The sequence below is a fragment of the Vipera ursinii genome (genome assembly GCF_947247035.1).
Source record: "Vipera ursinii genome assembly, chromosome: 6".
Lineage (NCBI taxonomy): Eukaryota > Metazoa > Chordata > Lepidosauria > Squamata > Viperidae > Vipera > Vipera ursinii.
In genome coordinates, this window is record NC_139515.1 from 64,307,129 (window position 1) to 64,314,069 (window position 6,941).

A 6,941-nucleotide genomic window follows, 5' to 3' on the forward strand; every position below is an offset into this window, starting at 1 on the left:
GGGGAATTCTGGGAGTTGGAGTACACATACTGTAAAGTTGCTGAGGTTGAAAACCACTGACATAGAACCCGGAAAACTAAATTGAATGGTTTGCTATGCTAGATACATCAGTTACAGCTGTCCCTCTGAAGCCCTTCGTGCTCTCTGACTTGGTTTTCTGTAGATGTTTCATTATCTGGCTAGATAACATATTCAGTGCTAGAAGGGAGTAAGATTTGCTCTCTGTTTATATACAGTAGCTTGCCCTGTCAGAATTGGCTTGATTGTAATATGTTACAGGCATATAAACTACACATCATTCAAAAGAGAGGATAAAAAAGCTAAAAAGGAAATAAAAAGACTAGAAAGCTGCCTCAACAGCAATCAACACCCAGATAAACAGGGATTGACACCAGACAACAGTCAAGCAGTAAACAAGCTACAAACTCAATTTAGTGTTTCTCAACTTAAGGTTGAGAAACACTGCCTCAGTTTAAGTAAACATACTATGTTGACTTCAATTTTAATACAGGAAGAATAATGTAGTTAGTGGCCATTAGGAAAATTAAGAATGCTCCTTGCTCTTAAATTCTGTCAAGGTATCTTTAATACCAACACAATTATTTTGTTTAAAATTTTGTTTACCTGCTTCTAGATTTAAACTAATGGAAACAGAGGTGACTCAGTAGCACACAACCCCAGAAGAAAAACAGCAAAACAGCACCGATTGTACAGTGAAATACTGACTTCAGCACCTCCAATGTTGGGTCTTGAAACATTTTACATTGCTGCTTGGATCTGTCCTTTCAAGAAACCCTTTTAAAAGCTTGATATTGTATGTGGAAAGAAGGGACATAGGTCTACTTCTAATGAACAAATTCAGGGGGAAAAAGAAATGTAAAAACAAATGCCGGAATAGTGTGACAGTCACCAATGGAAGAGAACACAGTTCGGTGTTGAACTGTGAAGTCTTTGGTGCTCTTTGAGCTTAGTTGTTTGCTTGCAAATGTTTCATTACCCAATTAGGGAACATGCGTGCTAGCAAGTGTGTCAGGAAGCACACATAGTTTAAAAGAGCAAGGAATTTTTGATTGGTGCTTTCTTCATTTTCCTCCTTCGTGGCTAACTACATTCTTGTATTAAAATTGAAACCAACACTGTGTTTACTTAAATTGAGGTAGTATTTCTCAGTCTTAAATTGCCACAGTTAAGAACCACTGAATTGAAGGGCTGACTTCATAGGTCACAATGCAGAGGGGCAGGCAATCTGCAGTCACTGGGTCAGTTTTAAACCGACTAGCCAAGAAATCAGTTAGGCATTTAGAAGTAGAGTCCCTTCCACTTTGCTGAAAAAAGGAGGGGAAGATACCAAAATAGAGGAAAGGAAGGTCTCAAGATTCCTCCTTCCGTTATATATTCAAGATGGACCGTATTTAATATTCATTTGTTATGTATATGTAGGGTTCTGGGTCTATACATATGTTGTATATTGTATGTTTAGGTGTGTGTCATGTATGTGTTTCACTTTGACAGCCGGCAACTAAATTTCATTTTTGATGGGTGCCGTTGTGCCCACAGTAAAAAAAAAATGACAATAAAGGTTATCTTATCTTGCTGCCCCTCAGCCCTTTGGCAGGAACCATGTGATCCCCTTCTTTGAGGAAGAAAGAAGCAAGAATAAAACAGAGGGTGCTACACACATTTTGGGGCCAGCCTTACTCATTACAGGTTTTCAGACCTCCCAGTGATGACTTCTGTGTGAATGTGACTCAAGTTGGAAAACGTATTCCCCATCAAAGTTTTAATGTAGCCACAGTCCCTTCTGCAAGGTTTGTTGTTTTGCCCTCAGGAGGGAAGTGTAAATGATTGAATGGGGCCGGAGAAACACCCCCCCCCCCAACCTCCTCCTTACCTGTTAGCACTTTTAAGGAAATAGATATGTTTTCCAGTTTGTGATCTGGCAACTTGGCTCTGATTGCAGAGTTTCAAACTTAAGGACATTTTTATAAAAAAGGAAATGGTAGTCTGGAAAGAGAGTTGGGTAATGTGCTTAAAGGGCCATAAAGAAATATGAAGACACATGTAGTTCCTTTATTTCTCTCTTTGACAAGTGTTTTCAGCAGACTTATGAATCTATTCCCTAAAATAATGAGGATTAGAAACTTAAGAGTCCTTGGATAAATAGTATATTCTATGCTTGTTCACTGCAAAATTGGATCAGGCCCATTTCCTGCCTGCAGCAGAGAGGTATTGTCGGAATGTGCAGGAAAAAGCTGGGAGGAAGAACAGGCCTGCTATGTTTCTACAACGGCTAACTTTTGTGCCATGCAATAAACACAGAACAGGAAAAAACAGCTGTAGGCACTATGACTTTGCATTGTGTATTTAAAAGCCTGCATAAATTGGCTCTTTTATCATTTCCTTCCAAGACTCTGGGGCTTGGGTGGTATTGTGCATTATCCGGACAAATTGGAGATTTACTGGCAAAACGTAATGTGAGCATCATTTACAACAGCCACCTTTGCATATATTTTCAGATGAGGTTGGACTGCCTGAGTGTTCATATTTCCAAACATAAGCAAATTACCTTGAGCACTCAACTTTTAAATACTTTTTGAACAGTTAATATTAAAGAGAACTTTCACTTGTGTGAAAAGGAACTGCTATGGTCTCAAGTTTATTTCTACCTGCGCAGAGAAAGAACATAGTCATATTCTTAGGTCTTGACAGAAAAAAAATTGATTTCATACTTGGCTTTATTGCTATGTATTTCCTGTAGAAGATCTTACAAAATAATATTTCTCAACTTGGGTTGCTTTTGCTTTTTCGTTGCATTACTTCCTTGTGTATATTTTAGCATAAACAACATTCTGTAACTTCTGTTCACAGTGAATTCTGAGGGTGGGCACCAAAAGGATTAGCATCCAAACTGAACTGTGGAGAAACCAGAGAGGTTTTGGAGTACATTTATGACATTTCCCTCCTTGTGTTTTTAAAGGGAAAAAATATCTCAGTGACACTTGAGCCTGCTCAGTAAGCCCCAAATGTTGAACATGTGATTATTCTGAAAAGAGAAATGTCACGGGGTGAGATGACATTTCCTCCATAAGCTCCGAAATTCTGGAATAAAAAGCAAGAAGATGGTCCCTTACTTTGCTTTCTGTCCCATTTCTTTTTCTTTAGTGACAAACTCAGTTTGGAAGCATAGCAAGACCATTCAAACATGATACAGTTTACAAGTTTGTAAATGAAGAGAAAGACATACATTCCAATTTTCTGATAGAAACTGCTGAATGTATAATCTTGTTGGAAATGTAGATGAGTGCAGAAATGAGAACTACGGCTGACTTGGCCACCAAGGAGTAATCCGGTTATCTGGAGTTCGTAGAGTTGAAAAACAGATCCAAACATACATAAAGCTTTCAAAACAATTAAAATCTGAAAACAGCTGCTCTCTGGAATGTCAGTGAATAGTGAGGCTGTAAGATGGCATTCCAGCTAATCAACAGTCCTTAAGAGGCAAGACCTGCAAAATCTGCAGCTTCTGGCAAAGTTGCTACACTCCATCTTTCAGAGTAACTCCTGGACTAAAGGCAGAATAATTGGGCAGGAAATTCAGGGATTCCTCGCATGAAGGCTGACTACCAGGAACTATGGCTATAATAACTGCGATCTCATTCTAGCAATATTGTGCAGGATACCCTAAAACCCAGCTACCTTAATGTAGGCTAACTGTAGGTTAACTGACAAGATCCCAAGCTAAGTGTAAGAGATGAGCAGGCTGAGCTCGAAGGCAGGTTTAAAGGTGTCATAAGTTTGGAATTGCTGTGCAGCCACAAGAGACCCAGGTCCAGCCCTCTGTGGATTCTCTTGACCCTTATCTAGCATCATTTTGGCTTGGCTGTTAGTAGGCCAGATTCTTGTATATAGCTAGCATGAAATAAACTTTTAGTGATTTGAACTCCATTCCCATTCCTGGTTACTTGCTCCTTGACACCAGGCTGGTAAGTGACCCTGATACTGTAAGGCAACCACCCTGTCTGGTCTGCGGAAGAAGCTAATAAAATACAGGGACTTCAAAGGATGAATACATGATTTGTGAATATTGATCCAAAGACTGATTGCAGGTTGAGATGACAAGTAAAATTAATATGCTCCCACAATCTCAAGAAAGGCCAGGCCATGAGAAGCCATTTGTTTCACTATAAGCCCATGTATATTTCATATCCATAAAATCTGGCATAATTTTCCATTTCAATTTACTATGGCCATTAGCTAAGACACCTGGTGTGTAGTTCATCAATGTTTACCATGTGATAGTAGTAAATCTGAAACCTTTTAAAACCTACAGCAAACAACATTTGGCTAAGACCAAATTGTAACCTGTCTTTTAAGCTGATAAAGGCAAGTCAGTTTTCCCACTGAAGCAACACTAGTGTTCTAGAGGAGTGCATGGGAAAGGTACTGAGGTTACACAGCATATCTTATTTTCTTTCAAAAAACTAAAACCAGATATTTTTCCTTAGCTAACTGATATTTCACTGGGAAATGTGCTGCTAAGCTGGTAAAAAAAGAGATCTAAGAGGACAGTGGATGCCACACAGAGAAGTCTGCACAGTGAGGATGGATTTCCACCAAAATATTTCCTCAATCTGAGAAGTTCCCAACTGTGGTTCTGTGTAGGCCATGTATAATACAGACCTTATTTACTTAATGCAGAGAAATCATGGGGAAGAAAAATGTTTGTCCTCCCATTCTGTGTCCAGAATGCTTAGTATAAAAAACTCCATCTGTCCTCCTTTATGTTTACTCTTCTTAAGTGGGGGCAGAGAAGACGGCCCCTAGATGCTATATAAAAGAGGAGAGTTCCATAATAAAGCGAGAAGAAGATGCTCTATTTATCCCTTTTCCAATTCTGAAATTGAACTGCCCACTGAATCGTTTGAATAGCCCTATGGATTCCTACTCAAAACTGCCTGGAGCAGAAATGCTGCTCTTAGGATCTGTTGAAACACTGCAACATCTAGTTCCATCTTGTATTGCTCTATTCTGATCTCAAGAAAAATTGCCGCACAGCTCCATTACAAAATTGTACACCACGGTTCTGCTTCACAGCCAGAATTTTATGTTCTAATGCACCAGTGGTTTTGAAATAACTTTAGTTGTTTCTAAAAATAGTTCCATAAAATATTTCTATCTTGCTTTTACCCTTGGTGTTTTAAAAGGTCAGATCCTAAACTAGGATTGTACAGCCCAATACTGGTAGGTAGGCAAGTGAATCCATACTTCATGTGGGATTGCAAACAAGACTGCAGTCTGAAATACCCCTGCTTTATGTGTCTCGACTAGGCATTCTGTCTCCCGGAATACTTCATATCTCCACCTTTCTTTTCCTACTTTCCTACTTTTCTCCAACCAGGATATTATGCCTTTAGTATACTCAGTATTCATTGCACTTCTCAGAACAGGAATGGACAATCTGCTTTCAGGGCCTTATGTCACTTTCTGCCTAATTTCAAAAGCCCTTTGGTGGCCCAGGCTTCTGAAGAGATCTAATTCTTCCATGTAGCCTCCTGCCTGGGAATGAAAGAAAACTGATGCTTTTGATCTTACTTGTTTATCTCTGTGAGAATGCAATTCTTGGTTTAGAAAAAATTGCACATCCATGATTTAGGCATTTTCCATCCACTTAGCTGCTTCCCATCCTTGACTGTTTATTACTTCTGCATAGCTGAGCACTTTGTCACTTGCTAATTCATCCTTATTCATGGATGGTATTACCCATATAGCATATTATTCTTGAAGGACTGAGATTGGTTGCATAAAGAAGATGTTCTAGTTTTGTCTTGGAAAAAAGGCTTGTCAGTCTGTTCAGTGACCTTGTGAGCCTTCTCCAAATTATGATTAATTATTGCTAGAAGTAAACTACCTTTACAAGATGGTCATTTCACAGGACTTTTTTTCTCAGTGTGTTATCATCAATGCCTTATTCCCCAGTGAAATCTGATCTACAATTAGATTTCAGTTTCTTCCTTATGGCACTGCATCTCCTATATCATGAACAAAAGAGAGGTGGCTGCTTCTTCAGGCAACCTATATTGGTGGATAGACTGTGTCCTAGTGCAGAGGTAGGCAACCTTGGCTCTTTTATGACTCATGGACTTCAACTCCCAGAATTCCTGAGCAAGCCATACTGAAGGGAAAGGGAGAGGATTCCAAGCTGAGCCATGCTGGCTCAGGAATTCTGGGAGTTGAAGTCCACGAATCATAAAAGAGCCAAGGTTGCCTACCCCTGGCCTAGTGCAAGAAGCAGCCTAAGAACTCCATGTAATCTATAGGCTGTTTTATGCCCCAGGTTTCGTAGAGGATGCTCTTTAACTGTTTGTGACAATGATTTATATGGTGGTCTATGGGTCTTCTATTTGGTGATCAAACCGGTCAGTCCTAGAGGAGATCAACCCTGACTGCTCTTTAGAAGGCCAGATCCTGAAGCTAAAACTCAAATACTTTGGCCACCTAATGAGAAGGAAGGACTCACTGGAGAAGAGCCTAATGCTGGGAAAGATTGAGGGCAAGAGAAGAAGGGGACGACAGAGAATGAGGTGGCTGGATGGAGTCACTGAAGCAGCAGGCGTGAGCTTAAATGGACTCCAGAAGATGGTGGAGGACAGGAAGGCCTGGAGGAACGTTGTCCATTGGGTCGCGATAGGTCAGACACGACTTCGCAGCTAACAACAACAACATGGTACAGGTCATCATCCATGAATTGTTGCTACCTAGAATCTGGCAACTTTACATTTTTGTAGCAGGGTTGGTATCTGAAAGCAGCAGAGAGGTGTGTTATTGTTATGCAGTAATGGTGAAATGAGGCTAGCAGGAAGGTCTCTGCAGTAGAAGTACTGGAGAAGGACACCCTCTGTTGTTTTTCTGTGTCCAGAGTTACAGGGGCATTGTCTCAATCT